The sequence below is a fragment of the Panthera tigris genome, chromosome C1 (assembly GCF_018350195.1).
Source record: "Panthera tigris isolate Pti1 chromosome C1, P.tigris_Pti1_mat1.1, whole genome shotgun sequence".
Classification (NCBI taxonomy): Eukaryota; Metazoa; Chordata; class Mammalia; order Carnivora; family Felidae; genus Panthera; species Panthera tigris.
Window position 1 is genome coordinate 101,151,422 of NC_056667.1, and position 26,762 is coordinate 101,178,183.

The 26,762-nt window shown below is 40.3% G+C and overlaps 1 long non-coding RNA gene across 1 annotated transcript; it reads left to right on the forward strand.

Moving 5' to 3' along the window:
• Positions 1 to 46: 46 nt before the first annotated feature.
• On the forward strand, positions 47 to 26,762 carry LOC122240796. Its single transcript, XR_006220523.1, has 5 exons — positions 47 to 274; positions 12,882 to 12,981; positions 13,486 to 13,581; positions 13,711 to 13,723; positions 26,472 to 26,762. It is a non-coding gene; the product is annotated as an uncharacterized LOC122240796 (long non-coding RNA).

The window sequence follows — 26,762 nt, forward strand, 5'->3', positions numbered from 1 at the left end:
ATCCGGGCGTGCCGCGGTCCCGCTGCTTTCGGGACTCGGGTGTTTGCAGAGCAGGTGGGGACAGGAACGGGGTGGGGCTTGGCGTTAGTGTTTCCGCTAGAAACTCTAGTCTTTGTGTAGGCTTCATGGTGGGAGAATTTCCTCCCGGGACAGTAGTAGCAGCGTTTTAGACTGGAAGAAAGCCCATAAATTGCCTTTCGGATCCTAGCCATCCAGAGGCATCTTTTAAGAAGTTTCTCTCGGAATGGGGCCTTCCCAATCCTGTTAGAGCGCAGTAAGTGGTCCTTTGAGACTTAATGTGGCCTCATTAATTCATTCCATCTACAAACGTTTGTTAAACCCTGCCATCTGCTAGGTACCGAAGGTGCAAAGACATCTGTCTTATGCGGCCTGATGAGTAGCAGGTAAATAAACGATGCACTGGTGTGTTATGAAGCAAACACTCAAGATTGCGGAAGAGGGGTAGTTAGGATTGTGGTGCCTGAGCCTGGTCCAGGGAAGGCTTCAGAAGGTGATACTGATAGAAGAAATTGTTTGTGTTTGGGTTAAATTTTGAGAATTAACACAGTGCTCCTGCTTCTGCTAATGCGCTCAAAAAGCTCCCAGATGGTAAAGAACTTATCAGTATAAATATAACAGGAAGAGATTTGTCAGAATTTTATGTGTTTTCTTGTGTTTATCCATTTGAACAAGTACTGACAATTACCACATTTCCATAGGGAGAGGTACGGGATGAATAAGGATGCCTGTACTCTTAAAGCAGCTGAAATCTTAACAGGTTAAAACAAAATGTGTGAATTAGAACCATCCATTACAATCTCTTAATAGTGGTACAAAGTACTGGTGGAAATTCAAGCATAATTGGAGTAATGTAGAAATAAGCAGAGAAGGAATCGGAAGGATAAAAGCAAAAAAAAAAAAAAAAAAAAAACCCGAAGGAAATCAAGACTTATTCTTGTACAAATCAGTTGAAGTTTGCTTTTGTCTCTTAAATTTGAGGTGTGTGCAGTAGTTCCAAATGTGATGACTATTAAATAGGTCAGGGGCTCAGGAGAGAGGTCCAAACTGCAAAAGAGATAGTAGTTGAAAGTAAGGAAGTCTGAGACCACCAGGTAGTCTGTGGAATAGAAGCGGTCAGATGATGGAAAGTAAAAGGACTAGTCAAAACAGAATTAAAACCCCCAAAATGTGGTATTACTCAACCCCAGGAAAGACTTTGCTAGTGGAAGTGATGATTGATCATTATAAAGGTATATAGTAGTGGGTCATCTGGGTGGCTCAGTCAGTTAAGTGTTCAGCTCTTGACTTCAGTACAGGTCATGATCTCGCCATTCGTGAGTTCGAGCTCCGCATTAGGCTCTTTGCTGTCAGCACAGAGTCCACTTCAGATCCTCTGTCCCCCTCTCTCTTTGTCCCTTCCTCACTCTCTCTCTCTTAAAAGTAAGTAAACATTTAAAAAAAGTAAACATGCAGTTTTAGAAATGTTTTGTACTTGTATATACAGCAAAGCATTAAAATACAGTTTTTTACAGATATGTTATTAATTAGATTAAATGACCCTAGGAATTAGTAAGATTGGACTTGTGACATCTTCAGCCATCTGGATTGTGTGATAAAGCCTAGCAATAAGATGAGGGTTACAATAGAAAGCTGTCCAAGGCCTGTCCACTTCATCTCCTCAAGCAGTATTTTTAGTCTTTTATCTACAAAAACTTACATGGCTGATAATATTTCCACGGAGATATTTCCAAGGCATACTCCCATTGAAGAAGGTGTATGGGAACACAGTGTAACAACTTCAATATCTGTATTTTTTTAATGTTAATTTATTTTGAGAGGGCACGCAAGCAAGGTGGGGGGGTCGTATCTGTGTTTTTTAAACAAGTTATTTTCAAACTTAGAAGTAATTGCTTCCCACCACAGAGGTGACCGGTGACTCTTGAGTGTCACTCAGCCAGCCAGGTTGCCCCTTGAGCAAGGACTGTGTTTTATGTTTCTTACATTTCCCCGTGCATCCAGTACACTACCTTGCACAGAGAAGGCACATCTTTTATATCTAAATTTTATTTTGACCAAGTATGTAACTAATTGTCAGAGGTTGGTATGTTTTTAATATCCAGGAGGGACAGCTGATAGCGGAAAAGACACCAGATTTATTTAAAGCAAGTTAGTTTCGTCTGTTGTACTTTTTTTACGTGGCGTTCTGAAATCTTTGGCGTTGGGAAAGGATCATGAAAAAGCTCACCATTGTCTAAGCCCACTGCGTTCTGCTCTTCTAAGAAGTGCAATATATTCAGCCTATTTTAATGAGTATTTTAAATGTTAATCTTGAGTCTTCAGGAAAAGGTATGTTATTCAGCGTACCGTTCGTTTAATGAACAATTGTGTAATACACTTTTGAAATGTTTCTGTACAAAGTGATTAACATTTTAAAAGTTTGTATACTGCAGGATTAGTTTGGTTACCTGAGAAGTTCACTTCATGGAATATTTCATTGTCCAACAGTGTTGTTTAAATGAAGCATCGCTGTATTTATTGGCAATATTTCACACTGCTCTCATTTGGTAAGCCGAATAACTTTAATAAAATGAGATCTAAATGTTGTACTTAAAGGTTACCTCAAATATACCTAGAATTAAAATTTTGTATAGTCCTGTGCTTATGGCATACACTGTGTGTCTACAGCTGTCCATGCATACTATTTTGGATACTTGTTTAAAATTTGATTTCGCATCAACACTTTTATAGTACGTCCTGGTAATTTTGCTCTTTCCTTAACATTCCCTGCAAATCCCATCTTGCTTGAAACAATAGATTAAAACCAGACTGGCAGTTGGGGAACGCTTTCTATTGCAACCATGTGTGTCAGAAGAAAGGATTAGGTTTCCTTGTCCAAGAACATCAAGGGGAACCTCCACCTCTGCAGACACACCTTTATTCCTCAGTAATGGAGATTTTATATCTAGTTAGATTTAAATGGGATAAGGAAAGAGTTTAAATCCACTTTCAGCTCTAGTGGTATAATCAGCCCTCAAGTCTCAAAGTATCCAATTTTGTCTCTCTAATTTAATTCTAAGTGTCAGGTTGGTATTAGATGCTGATCAAGGTAATGGAGAGTTGCCCTACACATTTATTCACTTAAAGAAGAATTTTGCAGACTGCAAAGACTAGATGGCATCTATGCTCAAAACTTACTTAAAGCACAATCCATTCACCTCTGGCTTTTCCTTTATATTAAATATGTTTTTCAAATACAGAGGAAGAGATTCCACAGTGAAGGTAAATCTTCCTCTTCATAATTTGGGGTACAGCCATGCTATCTTAGGCTGGACTCATTCTGAGGATCTAAATCAAAGTGAGGCAGAGTCTGCCTTTGAATGAGATCACTTCATCTGAGTGTCATCAAAGTATGCGGGAAACCATAATAATCACGGGAGACAATTCTTCCCCTCCCCCCACCTTTGGCTTAATTATCTAGTTCTAGCCCTCATTTCATAGTGATGAAAGTCATCCAAAGATATTAAGTACTTTGACAAAAATCACACAACCAATAAGGTGCAGGATAGACAAGTGCTCTACAGTAACAGACACCACTATAAAGCTGAAGTAGCTGAGGCAGGACTGATGCAAGGGCAAGGTTTCATCTAACGGCACATATTTGTGTCATGCTTCCAAGTCAGAGCAACTCAACGGCTAATTTTTAAATTTTTTTTTTTTTTAACGTTTATTTATTTTTGAGACAGAGAGAGACAGAGCATGAACGGGGGAGGGTCAGAGAGAGGGAGACACAGAATCCGAAACAGGCTCCAGGCTCTGAGCCGTCAGCACAGAGCCCGACGCGGGGCTTGAACTCATGGACCGCGAGATCATGACCTGAGCCGAAGTCGGCCGCTTAACCGACTGAGCCACCCAGGCGCCCCTCAATGGCTAATTTTTAAAGGGTTGATGCGCTCATCTCTCCTCCCCTAACATTAAAAGATGCTGGTTTTTCCTAGTAGCTTTTGGGGAAGCGTACATTATACCATCTTTGTATGAGGATCAGAGTCAGAAGGCCCATCTGGTCTTTGGAAAAAGAGACTTAGAGGTTTAAAGGAGGCATTACTATCACTTTTCCCCCCAGAAGATGCCATCTAGCAAAATTAAGGGAGAGACTTAGTGATGTGAATAGCAAAACAGAATTTTTCTCAGAGCACCTTTTCCTTAAAATTAAGGGCCAAGGCCATAGCTTTTTCCAGATTCAACTTCTTACCTTAAGGACTTAGCTACTCCACAACAATGAAAACATTTGGGAGTGGGAGAAGGTGGGAGGGGTGGAGAGAGTCAAAGCTAGGAAGTGAATGATTTGCAATGCCTCAGTCTTCAGACAAATGACTCCATTGCTTGTAGAGTCCTTAGCGTGGGATCCCAGGAATAGGATATGGGGCTGGTGCAGACCTGGAGAGATTCCTGTTCATATTTAATAGTTTCTCTCTATACTTTTTTTGTAAATGGCTGTTTCTTTTTTTTTTCTTTTTTTTAATGAAATTTATTGTCAGATTGGTTTCCATACAACACCCAGTGCTCATCCCAACAGGTGCCCTCAATGCCCATCACCCACTTTCCCCTCCCTCCCACCCCCCATCAACCCTCAGTTTATTCTCAGTTTTTAAGAGTCTCTTATGGTTTGGCTCCCTCCCTCTCTAACTTTTTTCAAATGCTTTCTAAAGTATTTTGAAGATGTTTTCATATCAGCCTAAATGGCTGTTTCAACATCAGAGTACAAGTCTTCAAAGAAGAGACTTGCCCCCTTGACTGTGGATCCAGAATGGGGCAAATAATTTTCTAGAAATGTAAAAGACAACTTTCAATATTCTCTATCTCCATTGTTCACCCTCAGTCTTAGGAGAAGATGTTCCGTGGAAGAAATGGAGCTTAGAAATTAGCAGATTAAAGTTTTAAAAGAGCATTTTACTTTGTTGTCTCCCTTTGCATGCCATAGCTGCTCCAAATGGTATGGCCCTGAAGACAAGATCTTTATGTTATCTGCACACTCGTTCTGTTTTTATTTTTTTTAATTAAAAAAATTTTTTTTTATTTTTGAGACAGAGACAGAGCATGAGCAGGGGAGGGGCAGAGAGAGAGGGAGATACAGAATCCGAAGCAGGCTCCAGGCTCCAGGCTCCGAGTTGTCAGCACAGAGCCCGATGCGGTGCTCGAACTCACAGACTGAGATCATGACCCAAGCTGAAGTTGGACGTTCAACCGACCGAGCCACCCACGTGCCCCTGTATTTTTAAATCACTCCCAGCTACTTCATAATGGGCTCCCCACTTCGGAATTTATGTTTTACAAAAAGAAGTAGGTCTGGACAAAGCTTCCGGGAGTGTCTTTTAGATAGGCTCCTTTCTATTTTGTCTATGTAAGCAAACTCCATTGATCCCTTCGCATACTCTATCTCCGTGTTGTAATGCTAGGAGCTGTTAAAGTGAGACACAATGCTTAGATTTTGATCTTTCTAAAAACAACATGAAAAGATCTCTCTGAAACAAGGGACGTGTTAACCTCACTGTCTCAGTCAAATCCCATCTTAACCAGTTAGAGTCTGTTGGACTTTTCCGAAACCCAGTGATGGTTGGAGTCAGCTGTGATTGTCTTCACTTTTTGTCTTTAATAAGTAGAAGTGAGCATGATCTTGGAGAAATTCTGGATGCTAGCCCCATTACTGATCTCAGTGAACCATTTAGCTTTCATGTACCTCTTTTTTCATATCTGTAAAATGAATAAAGGGCTAGGGCTACAAAGAAAATGAAAATGCTAATTCAAAAAGATATGCACCCCTATGTTTATTGCAACATTAATTACAATAGCCAAGATATGGAGGCAACCTAAGTGTCCCTTGATGGGTGAATGGATAAAGAAGATGTCACACACACACACACACACACACACACACACACACACACACACAGGAATATTATGCAGCTATAAAAAAGGATGAGACCGTGCCATCTGAGACAACATGGATGGGTATTATGCTAAGTGAAATAAGTCCGACTGAGAAAAGACAAACATCATGTGATCTCCCCCATGTGGAATCTTAAAAAACAAATGAATAAACACAAAGCAGAATCACACCTATAAATACAGAGTAAAACTGGTGGTTACCAGAGGGGAAAAGGGTAGAAGGATGGGCAAAATGGGTGAAGGGGAGTGGGAGATACAGGCTCCCAGCTGTAGCATAAATAAATCAAGGAAATAAAAGGCACAGCATAGGGAATATAGTCAATGATACTATAATAATGTAGCATGGTAATAGATGGTAGCTACACTGGTGAGCATAGAGAAGTTAAGCGTAGTATAGAGAAGTTGAATCACTATGTTGTATACCTGAAACTAATATAACGTGTGTCAAGTGTATTAACAAAAAATGGGGGGAGCTAGATGACATACATTGTAACTCTTGTGATTTTAGGAACTAGTTTCTGTTTTGTCCCAAATTAGATTCATTTAGAGGTACAGAAATAGGTATTACAGTCAGGATCCACATTTCAGAGCACATCCCCTGACCACGTGCCCATGGCAGATACTGACATACAGATACTGAGAATGGGCTGCAAAATTTTCCCAAGACCGCTCTAGGCAGCTACTCTCAACCAAATAAAATGGGCCCTATTCCTTCTGTCTTGGAAGGGTTAGGTTTATGAAAGATGGAATATGCAACTTTTCTCACCCAACTGTGAGCAGGAAATGGCTTTCCACATATCTTCCAAAGTGTAAGTAAGAAGAATATCTTAACCAATTTTCATTCTCTCTAGCTACGTTAGGGCAACCCACTGGGTTCCCAACTGTATTGCTTTCGTTATTTGTCAGAAACACAGTTATTATTTTGTAATTGGCAATCAGTGACTTATGTAACAGCTGCTAACCCAAGAGTTCTACTAGAGGGTTATCAAGCAGGTGCTGTGATTTTAGGAGAGGAAGGTAGCCAGTGTCCACCCACAGCTAGGCAGGTGTGGGGAATGAGGTGTGGGGGGTGGGGCAGCCCTGCCTCTCTCTACACATCCTCTGATCTGATCTTTTGCTTCCTCCCATTTGCTGAACCTCAGGGTGAAGTAACATGATTTATCTGGTCCATAAATGTCAGTTCTCCTCCCCACCCCCCACCACCACTTCCCATTTCCCAGAAGCACAGAACAGCTGCAAAATAGTAACAGTGGATCTTGAAAGTCCAAATGGAAATATTCAGTACAGAGCCACTATCCATTTACAAAGCTAGAAATACAACTCTGAAACAATGGTAAAAATCTAAAGCTTATTAGGTTAACTTTCTAACCAGGCATTACATTTGAAGGCAAGACCATGTTTTCACCTCTGACATAGCAGGGTACTTGGGACATCAGAGGAGGGCTCAATAAATATTGGCAGATTGATTAAATGAGCAAATGAGCACATGTGAGGAGGAAGAGGGAGGTGTGCAGTGGGATATTTTAAAGATAGTGCAGGGAATTGGAGGGAAAAATTTTAAGCCTAAAATAAGCCCTGGAAGCATTTTTAAAATCTCTGATATATGCCCGCTTTCTTGTGGTTTGCTCTTTCCACTAAAAAGCAGAATGCATAAAATATTCTGATTAGTTGAGGGTTATTACTTAGGTTCCAACTAATGTTTTATATATAAATCTAAATTACTGCTTTTCCTCCATTCTGCTTCTCTTTCTGTTTGGTCAAATCCCTGTGGGAGGGAGCAACATTCCTGTGGCGGGTAAAATAATTTCTATGGAAATTATTCAAAGTGCAATTTCTGTAAACACTATTGTGAAGATATGATTTATTTCTGGATTCAGTTCTTGTGTTTGCATCATCTCCCTGTTTATCATCAAGCTCTCTGTTTGCCAGCATCTCTTCTTAAGGATCTGTCCATACCAGTTTTGCATCTAAGAAGAGCAATTTCCATCAGCAGGCTTGAAGCACTGGGAAGCAAGAGAGAAGAGCTTGTGTTCCAGTAGGCAGTGGGTGTCCTGAGAAGAACACTGGGTTTTATACCCAGTTCTGACTCTGCCACAACTAGCAAAGTGGCGTTGGAAAGTCTTTAGCCTCTCAGCCTGCTTTTTACCTTGAAAAAATGGGAGTGGTTGAACCAGCTGATTCTCAAGGGTCCTTCCAGCCCTTAACTGTATAAGCTTATGATCATGCAGGTGTCTCATTTTTTAACCAAGGATCTCCTGGTACTTGGGTGGATAGGATGAAATATACTCCCATTTGGACAGACGATCCAGCTGGGACTCAATGATCCTTTACCTATTACACTGTTCATGTGTGGAAGACCCAGAAACTGTCTTGGGTAATCTGGTGTTGGAGGAATTGAGCCAAACTGTGACTAACTTGAAGAGCATACTGTCAGTGAGGAAATCACTAGATAGTAAATTCAAAGGAAAGGTAAAATGAAGAGTCTTTAATATCACATGCATCTCCGAGGTGGGGGCCAGTTTGGCAGCTAGTGCCCGGGCAGAGACCTTGGAGGTAGAGGAGATGGGAAACCAGCTACCGTAAAATTTGTTAGTCAAAGGTGCCGTTACTTCGTTCACAGTATTTACTCACTCAGAAATCATTTACCGCATGCTAACTTCATGCCCATAAAACTAAAGGACTAAATAGGCAATCTTGAGTCATCATAGTGATACCTCTTAAGTTATCACATCTATCACCTTCTTTTCCTGGCTGTAGTTTACTAGTTCCCACTCTGAAAACTTAGAGAAATTGGGAAACCGGCATTCTTTCCCGACTCCCACCTTCCCATCCTGCCTTCCTTCTTTCCCGTACTTACTGACCACCTACTATTAACCTGGGACTGTCTAAAGTACTGGGATCCACAGAGGATAAAGGCTGGATCCCACCTTGGGGAAGCTGAGTACTGCAGGGAAGATTTCTTGTCAACTTGTTAAAATACATTAGGATAGGGGCGCCTGGGTGGCTCAGTCGGTTAAGCGTCCGACTTCAGCTCAGGTCATGAACTCGCGGTCCGTGAGTTCAAGCCCCGCGTCGGGCTCTGGGCTGATGGCTCAGAGCCTGGAGCCTGCTTCTGATTCTGTGTCTCCCTCTCTCTCTGCCCCTCCCCCGTTCATGCTCTGTCTCTCTCTGTCTCAAAAATAAATAAACGTTAAAAAAAATTAAAAAAAAAAACAGCAGGATAGGAGCCATTCTTGAGCGTGGACATGGTAATGTGAACTCAAGTTGCCCATTAAAAAAAATATTCGCAACTATATAACTCAGTATGAGTCCACAGGGTCACTGGCAGAACAAGGATGCGCTTCTTAGGGCCTGTCTCCAGGTCAACACACATGGCTCCCACACCAGCCTTAGCTACGCTTGGCAATTACATCGTCACTGTCACTTATCACCTGCATGCCTTGGGCACAGGAGTTCACTCAAAATAGGACTGTGGTTTCTCCTCGAAGAATAACATCCCTTTAGAACCTGTGTTATCCTTTTTATTCTAGAATTGCTTGGGAATCAAGGAGGGAAGGAAAAAGAAGGGGTCTCTAGCTCTGACCTTTTTGATGATTGGAAGATCCCACTCCAATCCTGGTGCCACACCTTTCGTTACAATAACAAGGTCTCATTTCCTAGAACACTCAGCTTAGCTCTCATAGATTCTTAGACCTTTCCAGTTGTCTGACATTTAATACCATGAGGCAGTGGGGTGCGGTGGGGAGACATATAACATATAAACACCAGACTCTTGAGGGCTTGACATTCTGTTATTTACACATAAGCAAATACCTATGGGGGTCTGTCACAACCCAGGCACCAGGCCAGGTGCTAAGTACACAAAACTGAATAAGATACTCTGTGCGCTTTTCCACATCACAATTTAATGAGGGAAGCTGCAAACAGCAAAAGAATTCCAGGGAAAACATCTTTGTATCAAGAAGGCCTTTTGCTTTCCCTCGAATCACGCTTCAAGGGCAATGCTGGCTCTATTACTTGCTACCTGTACGACCCCAGACAGGCTTCCTAAGGGCCTGGGGCCCAGTTTCCTCATCCTGAGATGAGAGCAGGGGATAACAAGTTCCCCGAGTTCCCTTACAGCTCTGAGGAGAGGACTGAGCAGCTCTTGAAGGAGGTACTGGATGGGATTTTGAATTGGAAAGAGGACCGGGGTGCCCTTAGGAGAGATAACTGCATGAAGGAAGCATGGCCATAGACATGAATAAGGCATACCGAAAGGTGAAATTAAAGCAAATAAGGTATTAATACCTCTGCCTGCTTTCTCCCTTGAACCTTCCAGTCTATTCGTAATTAGCAGCCGGAGCAACACATTAAACTATATGTCAGATTACAGCCACCCTTCTGCTCAAAACCTCCAGTGGCTTTACATGTCATTTGGGAAAAATCCCAAGTCTTTACCAAGACCTATAAGGCCCAAATGATCTGCATTCTCCCAACCTCCCTTTCTGGCCTCTTTCCTCACTATCACCGCTCCCCCCCCCCACCCCCACCCCTTACCTTGCTCTGCCTGGACACACCGGTCTCCTCACAAGTCCTCAACCCTTATTACCATCTAACATATTCTACTTAATTTATTTGCCCCTCCTCTAGAACATAAGCATCATAGGAGCAGAGAATTTCATTTTATTCTGTACCTCTCAAGCCTAGAATGTGGATGGCTAGTAACACACTTGTTGAATGAGTTTTGCCAGTTTACAGGGAAGGAAACTAAGATCCAAAGAAGGAAAGTGAGTGAGGTCCATCTGCCCCTTGGAGAGTGTGGACTGGTAACAAGGACCCCCTTATAGACAGAAAGATGGGCTTCAGCTCTGCCTACATCCAACTGCCCAGAAATATGGTAGAAGGCACTGGGCAGATGAGATGACATTAAGAATCTTGACATGGGGAGATGATCCTTCTGATTGTTGACTTAACTTCTGACATCCCTTCCTTTGGTCTCTTCAACTCAATTAGATTTACTTGTTTACTCCTTTATGAATTCACTTAACCAACATTCACTGTATATAGTGATATGGTCCCTTTTAGCAAAGGAAAAAGGAGGATATGAAAGGGGAACATTTACATCTTTATGTCATTTTTTAAAAAAGCAGTGGGATTAAGTGTGTCTGTTATATTTTACTTTAATTTGAGGATTCCCAGTGTTTTTTTTTTAATTTTAAAAATAGAAACAAATATTTTCTGAGCATAACTCTGAACCAGGCATTATGGCAGACACTAGAGATAAAAGCAAATTCCTGAACTACACACACTTAATAGGGCTTAATAGGGGTAACAAGCAAACAGAGGGTTGCTCCACTGAAAGCCAGTGCCACCAGAGAGGAGTGAGGGCTCTGGTGGAGGCCTAGAGTGGGTATCTGACCCTGCCTGGAAGATGGTATTGATGAGGAGGGGACTGTGAGTAGAGAATCCCAAAACTAACATCTCAGTGGAGTGGTTTGATCATTACCAAGTTTTGGGCCCTTTGGGCTTGCCTGTCCCTGGCCACTGGTGTTTTGCTAAACAGAGCCAGTTGTTCTGTGGATGCCTTTCCCCCCAGGCCAGTGTCTGCCCCCGGTCCCTTCACTCACTGCATCCCACGCCTTGGTATGACACAGCATTTCAGACGTTTCCCAGGAATCTATTGAGGCCCAGTATCCTGCACAGCTCACGAGGAGTCAAGGCCATGATGAGATAAGGGAGGGGCTAATGATGAACACGGACGAAGCCCAGGGGTGAATATGCAAGCTTTCCTCTGCTTTCCCCCAGAGAGGATGCTTGCACACCACTTCCTATAATTCAAACAGTATGTTTCTCCTTAACATCCCATGAAGATGCGGTGGCTATTTATTGTCAAGCCACACGAGACATGTTCTTCTCCCAAGATGTGGTTAGCACCCTTCCTGATGCTCCCATATTTCACAGGGTCTGTCATCCCCTATCCCATCTCCTGACTGTGTTCTCCATGGACACCTCAGATCCTTCTAGAGCAGCGACTAGTCCTGCTTGAGGTTGCATGGGACATGCCCTGCACACAGAGTGTGCTTAATAAATCATTGCTTCATTGAATTGAATGGTATCATACAACGTAGGCACTACTTTGGGCAAAGTTTGAGATATCTGAAGTCAAGCTCTCGTTTCAGAAGGCTGGAAAATGGTTTTCAATTTTAATTGATTATTTCTAAGGAAAAAACAAAAAAAATGTTCTGGCAGTTCTCAAATAAATACTGGCCAATGACATTTCAGCCTGATTTGACAGGCTGAGCAGGGATACAGGTTGAGTACATAACAAAAACCATGCTTGAGTTGCCCTCTTACTTGTGGTTGTGTATGAGAAAGAGCACAGGATATAGGAGGGAAAAATGCTTTGAAAACTCTAAAGTGGGCTGCAGATGTTAGTTTTGCTCTCACAGAACTGTAGCAGAGACTGCCCATGCGCTCAGTCCCTTGCAGACTGAAGCAGACATCAGTGTTTGGATGGGACTCAGGGATGGTAGGAGGAGTGGTTACTCGCACAGAGCATTCGGCTGTTCTGGGCTTAGCCAGGGCGCAGGTGGCTTTCCATTGCTGGAATTGGTAAGGGATGGTGAGGGAAGTACTTGGGCCTTGCTTTCACTTCATTGGCGATGCAGGTTGCCAGAAATCTTTGAACAATACCACTGTTTGGGCACCTATCTTAGGAAGTCAACTCTTGATTAATTTTTTAAATTCAAATCAAACAAGCGACAGTGACACATCCTGGTGCCATTTCATACCATTCCTGACTCCTCAAGTGGCTGACGCCAGTTGTCTTCTCTGGCAGGGATTGCTAGCCCTGGCTTTGCAACAGTCCAAGGAGCTGCAGTTCTCCAGGGGAATTGCAAAATACTTCTAAATATTCTGAAAATGAAATTAAATATTCATTTCATTTTAATTTACAGATGCCATACTTTTAGAAGATGTCAGTACCGTGGAATGAGATGGCCAACCATCATATGTATGCTGCAACTCAGAGATACAGCTGTGAATTCTCAGAATACGGTACTGATGGCCCTGTCGTCCAATGCATCCAATGTCTGATTTTCATCTTGGCCAGCTGTGAGCGTTAACCAAGACTTTTCTCTCTGTGTGCCTGTAAAATTTTGTAGGTCCAGGATGGTTGGATATTATTTCATAAAGCCTTAGTCTAGTGAGTTCTAATAATTCTTGATCTTTCCCAAAGAAATACTGCTCGAGTATTCCCCAATAGCAAAGTAACTAAGCATCCACATTTTCCAACTGTAATGCAGTTTTGGTATGAGAAAAGTATGCCTGGTCTCCGGGATTTAGAAAGTAAACATGGAACGATTAGAATGCGAGTGCCATGGTTGGGGAGGCGGATGTTCTGCACATCTCCATCCAGAGTGCCTCACTTCAAATTTCTTGCCCTTTTCCTTTTTGCTTAAGTGTTTCTTGGTATGTTGCCTGGGAAGTTAGATATGTTATTATAACACAGTGAGGAATTATGTAAGACGAAGCCCAACTTGCTTTTCTTTTTCCTTCCAGTTCTACTATGCCTTAGACAAAACTCAACCATTCTCTTCCATGATGTAGAATGGCTACTGAAAAGGAAGAAGAAAAGAAAGCTTTCAGAGGACAGTGGTAAACAAATGCATTATGATTTACTTAACAGGGAACTGTAAGTTTTTTACGTCCAAGAACATCGAACTTGCTTTTTTAAAATACTTTCTAAAAATTTTCTTTTCTTTTGTTTCTTTTTTTCCCCCCCAGAAGAGCTATAGAGGTGAGTTGTATATTTTTTCTTCTGCTCTTTTTTTTAATTGAAATATAATTAACATACAGTGTTATGTTAGTTTCAGGTGTACAATATAATGATTCAACACTTCTATACATTTCTCAGTGCTTATCATGATACTCTTAATCCCCTTTACCTACTTCACCCACCCCCCTACCCACCTTCCCTATGGCAACCACCAGTTTGTTCTCTGTTTTCAAGAGTCTGTTTTTTGTCTGTCTCTTTTTTTTCTTTATTCCTTTGTTTTGTTTCTTAGATCCCATATATGTGTGAAATCATATGGTATTTTTCTTTCTCTGACTTATTTCACTTAGCATTATACCTTCTACATCTATCCATGTTATAGCAGATGGCAAGATTTCATTCTTTTTTATAGCTGAGTGTGTTCCATTATATTATATGTACACACCACATCTTCTTTATCCATTCATCTATGGATGGACACTTGGGTTGCTTCCATATCTGGGCTACTGTAAATAATGCTACAGTAAACAAAGGAGTGCACATATCTTTTCGAGTTAGTGTTTTCATTTTCTTTGAGTAAATACCTGGTAGCAGAATTATTGGATCATATGGCATTTATATTTTTAATTTTTTGATGAACCTCCATATTGTTTTCCACAGTAGCTATACCAATTTGCATCCCTACCAACAGTGCGTGAGGGTTCCTTTTTCTCCACATCCTCACTAACACTTGTTTCTTGTGTTTTGATTTTTAGTCGTTCTAACAAGTGTGAGGTGATACATAGCTCATTGTAGTTTTAGTTTGCATTTCCCTGATGATGAATTATGTTGAGCATCTTTTCATGTATCTGTTGGCCATCTGTATGTCTTTGGAAAAATGTCTATTCAGGTCCTATGCCCCTTTTTAATTGGATTATTTGTTTTTTGGTGTTGAGTTGTAGGAGTTCTTTATATATTTTGGATACTAACCTCTTTTTGGATATATCATTTGCAAATATCTTTTACCATTCAATAGGTTGCCTTTTTGTTTTGTGGATCATTTCCTTTGCTGTGCAGAAGTTTTTTTTGTCTTGGTCTAGTCCCAGTAGCTTAATTTTGTTTTTGTTTCCTTTGCCCATGGAGACATATCTAGAAAAATGCGTCTATGCCTGATGTCATAGAAATTACAGCCTATTTTTTCTTCCACGAGTTTTATGGTTTCAGTCTCACATTTAGGTCTTTAATCCACTTTAAGTTTATTTTTGTGTATAGTGTAAGAAAGTGGTCCCATTTCATTCTTTTGCATGTGGCTGTCCAGTTTCCCCAGCACCATTTGTTGATGAGAATATCTTTTCAACATTGAATATTCTTGCTTCTTTGGTTGTGGATTAATTGACCATATAAGTGTTGGTTCATTTCTGGGCTCTCTATTCTGTTCCACCCATCTATGTATATATTTTTGATCCAGTACCATTTTAAAAAGAATACTTGGATATGGTAACAAAAAAAAAAAATCAAACTGTAAAGAAAAGTACCAAACAAGAAGTAAATGTTCTGTTCTCCAATATCCTACCCCGACTGCTGAACCCACTGACGTAAGAAACACTGTTAGCCATTTGTTTTACATCCCTCCTGAAGACAGCTATGCATATTACAAAGATGTCACAGACAACCACATGCTTTCTTTCTGTACAGGTTCTACAACTGGATTTTTTCCCTTCTTGTGTCTTAAACATCCTTACATATCAGTAAACATCTATATTTCAGTTTAAAAGACAATTACGAGCTTCAGAGTATTCCACTGAGTGAAAATACCATTAACTGTTTATACAGTCTCTTTCTGGTCCACATTTGAATTGTTTTTAGATCATTACTATTGCAAACAATACTCTACTGAACGCCTTTGTAAATATATACTTGTGCACAAGAGAAAATATATCTGCAGGGTAAACTTCTAAAAGTGGAATGACTAGTTCTGAGCTTACATATATTTACATATTGATAATTACCTCCTAATTTAGACCCCAACTTGTTAACCAGTGTAAACACTCAGCAGCAATGCATGCGAGTATGTTTCCCAACTGCTCCCATCGCTGGAAATTTGTTACCTCTGGGGTTCAGGGGAAGACTTTTACTTTTTGTTTTCATAGACGTCTGTACTATATAGACATGACATAATGATGATGTTCCTTTTTGTAATTAAAAAAGATGAAAGAGATTAAGAACACTTGTTTGTAACTGTTTGGGGAATAAGATTCTACTTGCAAAGCAGAGCCCAGAATATGAGACCATTCATCAAAATAAGACCACAGAAGGGGACAGTCAGAGACAGAGCTCTGATAAGGGCAGGCTTACAGAGGGGAAAGGGCTATGCCTTACCAGCTACCTACTGGGGAGCACCGGGGGAGGTAACCCTGTGCTAACAAGATGCAGCAGGCTAGAGATAGTTATAAATCTCTTACAGTGTTACTATCTCCCCACCCCCCATGAGATCGGGATGAGCCCTAGAATGAGAATTGATTTTTACAGGATACACTTACAAAGCAAGGAACAGTGGTCAAGCACTGCACTTAGTCCTCCTCTCTTGTACCCAAAGGACAATACAGTCTGCACTACTCCCTTTAAATTCTGCTAGACTAGAGTGCGCTCAATTCCTCTTTTTCTCACACAGACTGGAAAACTTGGATCTATGCCCACATGTACACATTTTCTTTAGTATCCCACCCTCAGAATCATTACCGTAGAGAAGTGTTTCTGGGCAGGAATTCTTTGCAAAACAATATCCAGATTGGAGGGGAAAAAATCTGAGTCACAAGGATTTAAAGTCCTGTCTGGTCTGCTACAAGAGATGTTTCTGTAACGTCTGGTATCTCATATGCAATAGGCAAATAGGAAAATAATGTCAGTAAAACATGGAATTTGTGGAACTCAAGCATGACTATCCTGGGCAAGGACAGCGGGAATGACAGGAATGAAATTATAACCTTCCGTATGGAAGGAAAAACCTTTAGTGTGTCTGCTGCTAAGCAGTAGTTCTTTCCATCGTATTTTAAGGAATTTAAAAAGAAGTGCTTAATTGCTAATGGTAGTGCAAAATTGGGCAAGCCCAATGAAATGAATTTGACAATTCTAGCATTTACCCTTGCTTCTGGGCTGAATTGTGTCCCCTCCCAAATTCGTATGTTGACGTCTTCATGCTCAGTACTTCAAAATGCAATGGTGTTTACAGACAGGACCTTTAAAGAGGTAATTAAGGCAAGATTGGGTTGTATGGGTGCATCCTAACCCGATGTGACTGGTGTCCTTATTAGAAGGGAGATTTAGACATGGACATTACACAGTAAGAGGAAAGACCATGTGAGCACACAGCAAGCAGGTGGCTATCTGCAAGCCAAAGAGAGAGGCCTCAGGAGAAACCAAATTTGCCAACACCGTGATTTGGGATCTCTAGTCTTTAAAACTGGGAAAAAATAAATTTCTGCAGTTTAAGCTACCCAATCTATAGTATTTTGTTATGGCAGCCCTAGCAAACTAATAATTCTTGGACACATAAAAAGGAAACAACATAATGAAAATTATTCATTGTGATAATATTTATGATAGCAACAAAAATGGAAAGAACCTAATTTCCTTCCACTGGAGACTAGTCAACTATGGCATATGCACACAATGGGGTATGATGCAGCCATAAAAGACAGTGAGGAAGACTCTGTGACCTGATACGAAGTGATTTCCAGGATATGCTCTTATGTGAAAAACAACAAGTACAACAGAGTGTATGTAACATACTAGTTTTTGTTGTTAGAAAGAAGGAAAATAAAAATATTTTTACAAAAAATAAACACAGGAAGGATAGATCCAAAACGATAGGCTACCCACCGTTAACCTAATGTAAGGTAAGGGGTAGGTAATGAGCTAGATTAAATAGGGATGGGGGTGCAGTATCCCTGGGCGGATCTTTGTATTTAGTTTGAATTTTTTAGTTATGTAAATGTGCTACACATTAAAAAATAAATTAAACTGAAAAGACTGAAAGAAGCAAACCCTGAAATCAAAATAACTAGAAAAAAAAGTAAACCTAATCATTTATCAAATTGGTAACATGGCCATGCAGGTTAACAGAATTAAAGTAACTTTTGGACACAGTAATCTGAATGAGAGACAGCCTAAGGATCAAAAGATCAGCAGCAAACCTTGGAACTTAGTAGGTTTGCTGTTAGGATTGGTATTAGAGTACTGAAATTACCGTATTTGTATTGTGGGATAGAGCAAAAGAAAAAATCGTGTTGAGGGAGTTAGGAACTCGGGTCCTTCCTGTTTAGAATATATACACAGTGGGGAAAGGTGAGGGAGAACCCTGAAATTGGAGGGCGCCATGATGAATTCTGTGTCAGTAGCAGTGGGCACACCTAGAAATTAGGTCTTGGTTTCTAAATATGATTCTTTACTCTCTTAAACAACAAGGCCCCCTGGGCAGATGGCCAATTCTAAGTTTGGAGCAGGGGAAGCGCAAGATGAGCCCAAAATATATAGTACCAGAAATCCAGGGCGTGTTCAAAGACTACAAAAGACATGTCTAGGGGCTGCTGGGTGGCTCAGTAGGTTACGCATCAGACTTCAGCTCAGGTCATGATCTCTGACAGCTCGGAACCTGGAGTCTGCTTCGGATTCTGTGTCCCCCTCTCCCTCTGCCCCTCCCTCCTCCCCCACTCATGCTCTGTCTCTCTCTCTGTCTCAAAAATGAATAAACATTAAAAAAAAAAAGGCATGTCTAAAGGACACAGGAGCAGTCCTGAGGGGCTGACATTAAAAGTCCCTATGTCCATAGTGATACTAAAACAAAACAAAACAAAAAACAAAAGCAAGGGGAGGGAGGAAAGCTCTTCTTTACAGAAGAATACCAACTAATATATATATAGAAGGGATGATAAAATTTACAAGTTTACCATTTGCAACCAGTTCAGGTAAAGATCATCAGTAGTGGCTAGACTTACTGTGGGGATCATTTCACTGTATATACGTGTGTTGAATCATTATGTTGTACACCTGAAACTCATATGTTATATGTCAATTATATCTCAGTTTAAAAATAGAAGACCCCCCCCAAAAAAAGATTGTCAATAGTGAACGGTTATTGGAAAGCACAGTAGTCATAAATCTCAAAATATCACATCACAGATGGCTTATTCATTACAAAGAGAAAAGATATCTTTACAATGAAGAGAGTCAGCAGATGGCACTTAACCAGGTGATTAAACTTTGCACCAATGGGCAAATGACATTAGGTGTAGCTACTGTGATACAACGGAAAGTGTATACCACCACTTATGTAGCATATTTGTCAAAAATATTTAACCTGCATCAAAACGTGAGGAATCAAGGGGCGCCTGGGGTGGCTCAGGCAGTTAAGTGTCCGACCCTTGACTTTGGCTCAGGTCATGATCTCACAGTTTGTGCGTTTGAGCCCCGCATCGGGTTCTGTGCTGACAGTGTGGAGCCTGCTTGGGATTCTCTCTTTCTTCCTCCCTCTCTCTGCCCCTCCCCTGCTCGTGTACACGTTCTCTCTCTCTCTCTCTCTCTCTCTCTCAAAAAGACAAGACAAATCAAAAAACCTTGAGGAAGCAATAAGAGCATCCAGATTATTGAACATCCTTCAAGACTATTGGCATGGGCTTTTGATAAATGTCATAAAATGACATTTTGAAAAATGTCATAAAAGTGTTTAAAGACTTGAGAGAGGGGGACTGGTTGAGATTATAGTAAAGAGACATGGAATCTTAAATATAATCATAATCCTTGGTTTGATCCTGGATTGAAAAAGATACAAGAAAAGGATATTATTGGGTCAACTGAGAAAATCTGAATATGGATTGTATATTAGGTATCAGTGTTTACTGGTGTGATAACAGTAACATGGAAAGAGTATAATCGTTCGGTGTTTCAGACACATGCTGAAGTACTCAGGGCTGAAATGTCACGATACCTGTAAGTTACATCAAATCGTTCAGCAAATAAATAGTTTCTTGTAGTCTTGTAATTTTAAGTTTCACATTTTGACGTATAGTCTATATTGAGTTAATTTCCAGTTATGGATCAAAGTTCACTTCTTTGCATATGAGTGTAAAATTGTGCCGGCACTGTTTACGGAAAGACTATCTTTTCTGTACTTAATTGCCTTTGCATCTTTGTCAAAAATCCATGGGCCACACAGGTGTGGGTCTACCTGTGGCCTCTCAAATATATTGTCTACTTATTTTCCTTGATGACTATGGCTTTACAGTATGCCTTGAAGTCAGGTAGTGTAAGTTCTCCAGTTTTGTCTGCCTTTTCAACGTGTTTTAAGTGTTCTAGAGCCTTGTCATTTTCGTATCAGTTTTCAAATCATCTTGTCAAATTCTACAAAAACAAAAAACAAAAAACCACTGTGGGTATTCTGAGAGGGAAAGCATTGAATCTGTATATCAGTTTGGAGAGAACTGACATGGTGACGACATCAGATCTTCTGATTCATGAATGTAGTGTAATGCTCCAATTACTTAGGTCTTTTAAAATTTCTCTCAGCAACATTTCGTAGTTTGTGGTATACAAATATTGAACATCTTTTGTCAGATTTATCCCTATTTCATATTTTTGATGCTATTGTACGTGGGATTTAAAAATTCTCATTGTTACTGGTATATAGAAATGCTATTATATTTTGTATCTTGAACTTGTGTCTTGCAAGCTTGCTGAGCTCACTGGTTAGTTTTAGTAGCTTGTTTTAGTTTCCCTAGGATTTTCTACACAGACAATGTCATCCATGCACGAAGACAGTTTTACTTCTTTCTTCCCAATTGGACATCATTTATTTTTTTTTCTTCCTCCTGTGCTGGCCAGAACCTCCAGGATAATGTTCAGTAGAAGTAGTAGAACAGACATCTTTGACTTATTCCTGATTTTGGGGGAAAACCATTTAGTCTTTCACCATTAAGTATGATATCAGCTGTAGGTTTCTTTGTAGACGCTACTTATGAAGGTGAGAAATTTTCTTCTATTCTGAGTTTGCTGAGACTTTTTTCAAAAATCAGCACTGGATATTGGAATTTGTCGAATGTTTTTTTCTCTATTGAGATGATCACAGGTAGGTCATCTTTTAGTTTAGGCTTGTTTTCTGTGAGTACTTTAAGGGTGTCCTACACTAGCTTCTCACCTGAAGAACACCTGACAAAACTCTTGTGTATCCTTATTGTTATTTCTCTGTGTATAAAACATCATCTGTCTCAGCCTTCTTTTAAGATTTTCCCTTTATCACTAGTTTTAAGTAATTTGATTATGATGCACCTTTGGGTTGTTTTCTTCATATTTCTTGTGCTTGAAATCCATTCGGTTTCTTAGAACTATGAGTTTATACCAAGTTTGAAAATATCTCAGGCATTCATTTTTCAAATATTCTGTGTCCGCCCCCCCGCCTTGCCTTTCACGGCTCCCAATTTCACACGTGTTTGGCCACTTGAAGTTGTCCCATGGTTCAACAACACTTTATTTCTTCCTTGTTCTTCTTTTTGTTAATCTCTGTGCTTCAGTTTGCATAGTTTCTATTTCTGCGCCTCTAAATTCACTCATCTTTCCTTCCAGGATGTCTCTTCTGCTGTTCTCCCCATCCAGTGTATTTTGCATTTCAGACATTTTTGTTGACCCCTGTAGAAGTTCAATTTAAAAACCATCTTTCGTATCTTGGGGTGCCTAGGTGGCTTGGTCAGTTAAGTGTCCAGCTTCAGCTCAGGTTGTGATCTCACGGTTCATGAGTTCAAGCCCCGTGTTGGACTCTGTGCTGACAGCTCAGAGACTGGAGCCTGCTTCAGATTCTGTATCTCCCTCTTTCTCTGCCCCTCCCCCGCTCTCTCTCTCTCTCTCTCTCTCTCTCTCTCTCTCAAAAATAAATAAACATTAAAAAAATTTTTAAACAATCTTTCATATCTTTAATATGTTTGATATTTCTACTTATTTTTTGAGCATGTGGAATACACATATCATAGCCGTTTTACTGTCCTTATTTAGTAATGCTATCATCTAGGTCATTTTTGGTATTTAAAAAAATTTTTTAATTTCCTCCTTATTATAGGTTTTATTTTTCTGATTCTTAGCTTGCTTGGTCAAATTTTTAATTAGATTCCCAACTTTATGAATTTTATCTTATGAGATGTTGGCTATTTTTATATTCTTAAAAGTGTTATAAAATTTTATTCTGGAATATGGTTAAAATATTTGGAAGCAGTTTGATACCTTTGGGTCTTGCTTTTAAGCTATGTTTGGTGGGACCAGAATTTAGCCTAGGGTTTGTTTTTCCCCACTGCTGAGGTCGGAACTTTCTTTTTCCTAATCTCAGCCTCATGAATCATGAGGTTTTCTACTCTGGATGATGGGAATGGCCTCTGTCCTGGCTCTGTATGAACCCTGGGACAGTTTGTTCTTATCCTGTAAGATGATTTGTTCTCTGGCCTCAGGTAGATTTCCCCGCTCACATGCTTGATCAGCCGTGGACTGAAATCTTGAAGGGGACCCTCTGTGGATCTCAGATCTCTCTCTGTACAATTTTCTCGTCTCCGGTCCTCTACGATGAGAACTCCAGCCACGTTGACTTACCTGGACTCACAGCTCTATCTCTTCAGGCCAGTGTTTGTTTTCCATCACTCAGAGACCATTGGCCTTCATTGCTTGTTTCCACTAATCTTGAGAGTTATTGTTTCATGTATTTGCCCAGGCATTTATTTTTGGCAGATCTAGTCCCTGATACTCCATCTTGGTCAGAAGCAGAAGTCACATGTTATTGTTTTAATGCATTTTAAAATTTCCCCTGAGGCAGCCTCCAGCTGATCTGCTTCCCTGGGCTTATCTTCCATGTCATAATTACTGTTTTGGTTAGTGCTCTGGTTACAAAGCTGAAGATGTTGGCTTTTTTTTTTTTTCTTCCCATTTCCCTTTCATTTGAACATGAAGTTTATGGTATGTATTGTTTCTGAGGAGTTTGTATATGGTGGGATAGTAGTTACAACCTGCACAATTTTAGACCCATCATAGCATGGGTCAAAACCTATGCTATGATTGGCATATATTTTAAGCAAAAGCAGAGACTACATAAAGACATATTTTTACTAACATTTTCAAAAATGAAACTAAATGGTCAGATCTTTGAGGGTAGGTTTCATTTTGTGTGAATCATTGTATTTTCCTTTCCCATAGTGCCCAGCACATTGATCCTCAAGACCATTTGTTGATTTATGGGTTGTCCAGGAATATATTAATTCTCATGATTATGACTAGCTATCATATATTAACTGTCTACTGTAAATTAGGTACTCTACCAGGCACTTTATACAATATCTAATTCAGCCTTCACTATTGCTCTATGATACAGAGATTCTTGTCCCTCTTTATAGACAGGGAAATGGATTCAAGGAAGATTTAGTTTGCTCGAGTTCCCACGGCTAGTAACTGATACTATTGAGATTCTAAACCGAGGTCTGTCTGATTCCAAAGCCCAAACTCATTGCACTGCTTTGTCCTCTGGTTCATGACACATGACAAAGCTGTGGTTCTTTTCTCCGCTAGGAACTCTCTTATTTTCTTTCATTCTCTTAAAGAAGGGACTTTTTAAAAAGCCACTTTAGGACAGGACAGTCCAATGTACAGCGGAATTGGTTGAGTAAGCATGCACCTTGAGTTTTCTGAATTTCTGCATCAGGTTTGAGTCCAGGAATAGATTATGTTCAATAAACTAAAAATATGCCTGAATCCCTGTTTCCTTTTAAAATAACTTTACGGTTTCTGCCAATAGAGATACACTTACTCCTCAAGCATACTCCAGTTCTTTCAGTCATGACAGGAAATGTTGCTCACTCGGAGATTCTTTTCAGGGCTATGCAAGGACTTCTCTTAGGAAGGGCCTAACCTCGATGAAAAATGGAGTTTTGATCTCAAATAGTTTTCTTAATAATGTTGTGGTATAAGCATGTTCCCTGAAAGGGGGAGGATAAAATTATATTGACCTCACAATGGTGCATTTTATGGGCTCCCACATGTTGCCCCTCCACAACCAGGAAGCTAGATTTCATATAACTTGGGGGTTGGGGTTGAGCCTGCAGGAGCCATAAGCAGGGGCCCGTCAGTGGAGGAAGTCAAGGAACATGAGACCAGATTGTCCTCACCAGGGGAAAAGAAGCCCGAATTCATGGACAGGGCCCAAAGTTTATCTGAACTGCCTTCCATTTCAGTCAGGGTTTAGCATCAGGTCACTGGTGCCTATCACTGTGGCAACCAGGGGTTATTTTTATTAAGCACTTTGTGTTTGCCTAAGAGCTTTAAGTCATTAATCATCTAACTCTTGTTCCCCATGAGACTTTTGTGAAGCAAATGGGCAAGAAATAACACAATTCTTATTTCACAGATAGAGAAACTGAAGCATTTTTGTTCGCAGCTATTACCCACTGAAAGAGTTAAAGCTGTGCATTAGAATTTGGGAGAACCAGGCCAGGCTGCTGATGAGCTTTTGTTTCACCACAGAAGCGAGGTTTTCTGTTTTTACACAAAATGAACTTGCATAGTTTTCATTTTGGAAGCAACACGATCGATACTGAGGTGTACTGAAGGACAAAAACAGACTTCACTTCTTTTCACGTAGTATGAACGTTTGACGGAGTTCCCACAAAAATTTTGGAATCCAAATACGCATTTAAGTTTAAGTAGTAAAGATTGTAAGGCATTGCTAATCTCGAGTTTTCTAATAGGAAAGAGAACATAAGCAAACGCCTCCAGTGTGGTTGTGAAGAGCCAATAGTAAGTTATAGCTTGAAAGGATGGTGTGGGGATTTTGCTGCCTGCCATTAATGTGGTGGGCTTCTTGGAAGAGGTGTGTTTTGAATTTTAATTTAAAAAGCAAGGTTTCAGAGATGGTGTGTCCTTCCACTCAGATGAATTGAAATATCTTTCCTGTTTCTTTCTATGGAGTGTAAGCACCACAAAAAATTTGTCAAATATCACAAGAAGAAGGAATTGACCAAGAGGTCCAAAAGGACATTTCAGAGTAATGGAGAGGAAATGAAAAGTTTTCTGACAGTGAGGTCTTTCAGATCTATTAACAAGGAGGTAGTTCAGGGGACAGATGGGTTAGGGTGGTAGAGGGAAAGGTGTCAGCAGAAGCCTTGTAAACTAGACTAGATAAAGCACAGAAAGATTACTTAAGGACTCAGCATGCCCTCTGGTGGGGCTAGTGAACACAGTTAGGCCAAGACGAATCTACTCCCTTTGGCATAAGACAGACCCTGGATTCAAATCCACATAGAAACCATGGCTAAAAGTCTGAGGTTCCTCTTTTTTAAAACTTTTAAAACAAGTCCTACCTTGTAAGTTGATGAGTGAAATAATAAAAAAAAAAATCGCTAAATATTTACATGGTGTGTGGCACCAAAAGCAAAGTTGGGTCATATTGGGTCTAAAGCTTAGACAATATTGGAGGCCATCTTTAAGAAAAAGAACACACACACACACACACACACACACAAAGAAAATACACAATTCTGGTTTATAAAATTATATAGTAAAGCAAATAATTCGAATGAGAAAAGAAATAACAAATCACTTAAAAAAACCACCAAACTGACAATAACCACAAACATCACAAAATCCAGGAAAACAACATGATGTTTAAATTTATTAACTACCTACAATACCTGTTTGGTGTGTTTTATGTGTATGTGTACACATGCACAATATACATATGTGCTGTATATTCTGATGGCCTCTTCATTTGACAAAAATTCTGGAATATATACAGAGAACGAGAGCGTATTTTCACTTTCCTCTAGTATGATTTGTCAAAATCTGTTTTTTATTATCAATAGTTCAGAAACAATTTTTTCAGTATCACGACTTGCTTGTAATGTCACACACAATTTTACAATTGTTGTCAAATTTGGGAAAAGTTCTAACAAGGTTTTTCACGAAAAAGTTAAGATTTAGGTAAGTCTTTCATGGACTAGCTTCTGACTCTGTACATGTCAATTCTTGCTTTCCTCCTCTGTCCTCCTAATCTCAGGGCTGGGCATTGTAGAATGCAGTCACATCCCAGCATGATATATACCATGATACTCCAGCTCACTGAGTGAACAGCGGATAAGAGAGTTGAAATCCATTCCTACAACCCAGTGGCTAGCATCACCTATACACAAAAGTGATGTGAGCTACACAATACATCGCATGGCACTCAAGCTAAATGTATCTTCAACTCAACTCCAAAAGCCAGCCTACACAAAGGGAGAAGTGGCAGTGGGCAATTCAGTCACCAGTTAATGAATTAATGTTAAATGCTTTAATTTTGTAAACTTTACAAAAACATATAACCATACCCACACATTGATAGAACTCCTACCAGGGCCTTGGAGGGGGCTCATGCCATTAGCTTCATGGTCAACCACCTCTATGTGTCATATGGGCATGCCAAACAATTCTGTCCCCCATATTGGCAAGTATTACTCAACGTGAGCAAAATAATGGTAGGGATTTGGGGTTACAAATTCAGGAGACTCTGGAAGGCAACAGCTTGTCCAAACACAGAGACGAGATATGTCTCCTTCAGCAACGGTGAGTCTAAATTAAACTGAGTCTTGAGGATGTGATGATGGCATATCAGAAGGAAACTCTTTGTTCCTTCTGTTTTTTCTGGGTGCTTTCCCCCAATGTCAGCCGGTTACACTTGAGTGTACAACTCCTCTTTGAAAGTACTGTGATTTACCTGACTCTGAACATATGCATCTTTCAGAAAATCCCTTCTGGGAGCACCATGATCCCCAGGGAGCACTATGATACCTGGAGGCGGTAGAGGTAAGCTGGTAAGTTTGTCAAACCTGCTTCAGGGACACTCCATGTGGTCCTGGGCTGAGATATTTTTGAAGCTGGTGCAAGCAGCAGTGGGGAAATGGGGGCCTAGTGGTATGGTGGTCATTCCAGAAATGTAACCCCTCAGAAACGTGCTACCCAGCCTCGTATAAGAAGGGTAAAACAAATAAAGCTGCTGCCTATTTGGAACATACGCTGGCTCCTTCCACATCTG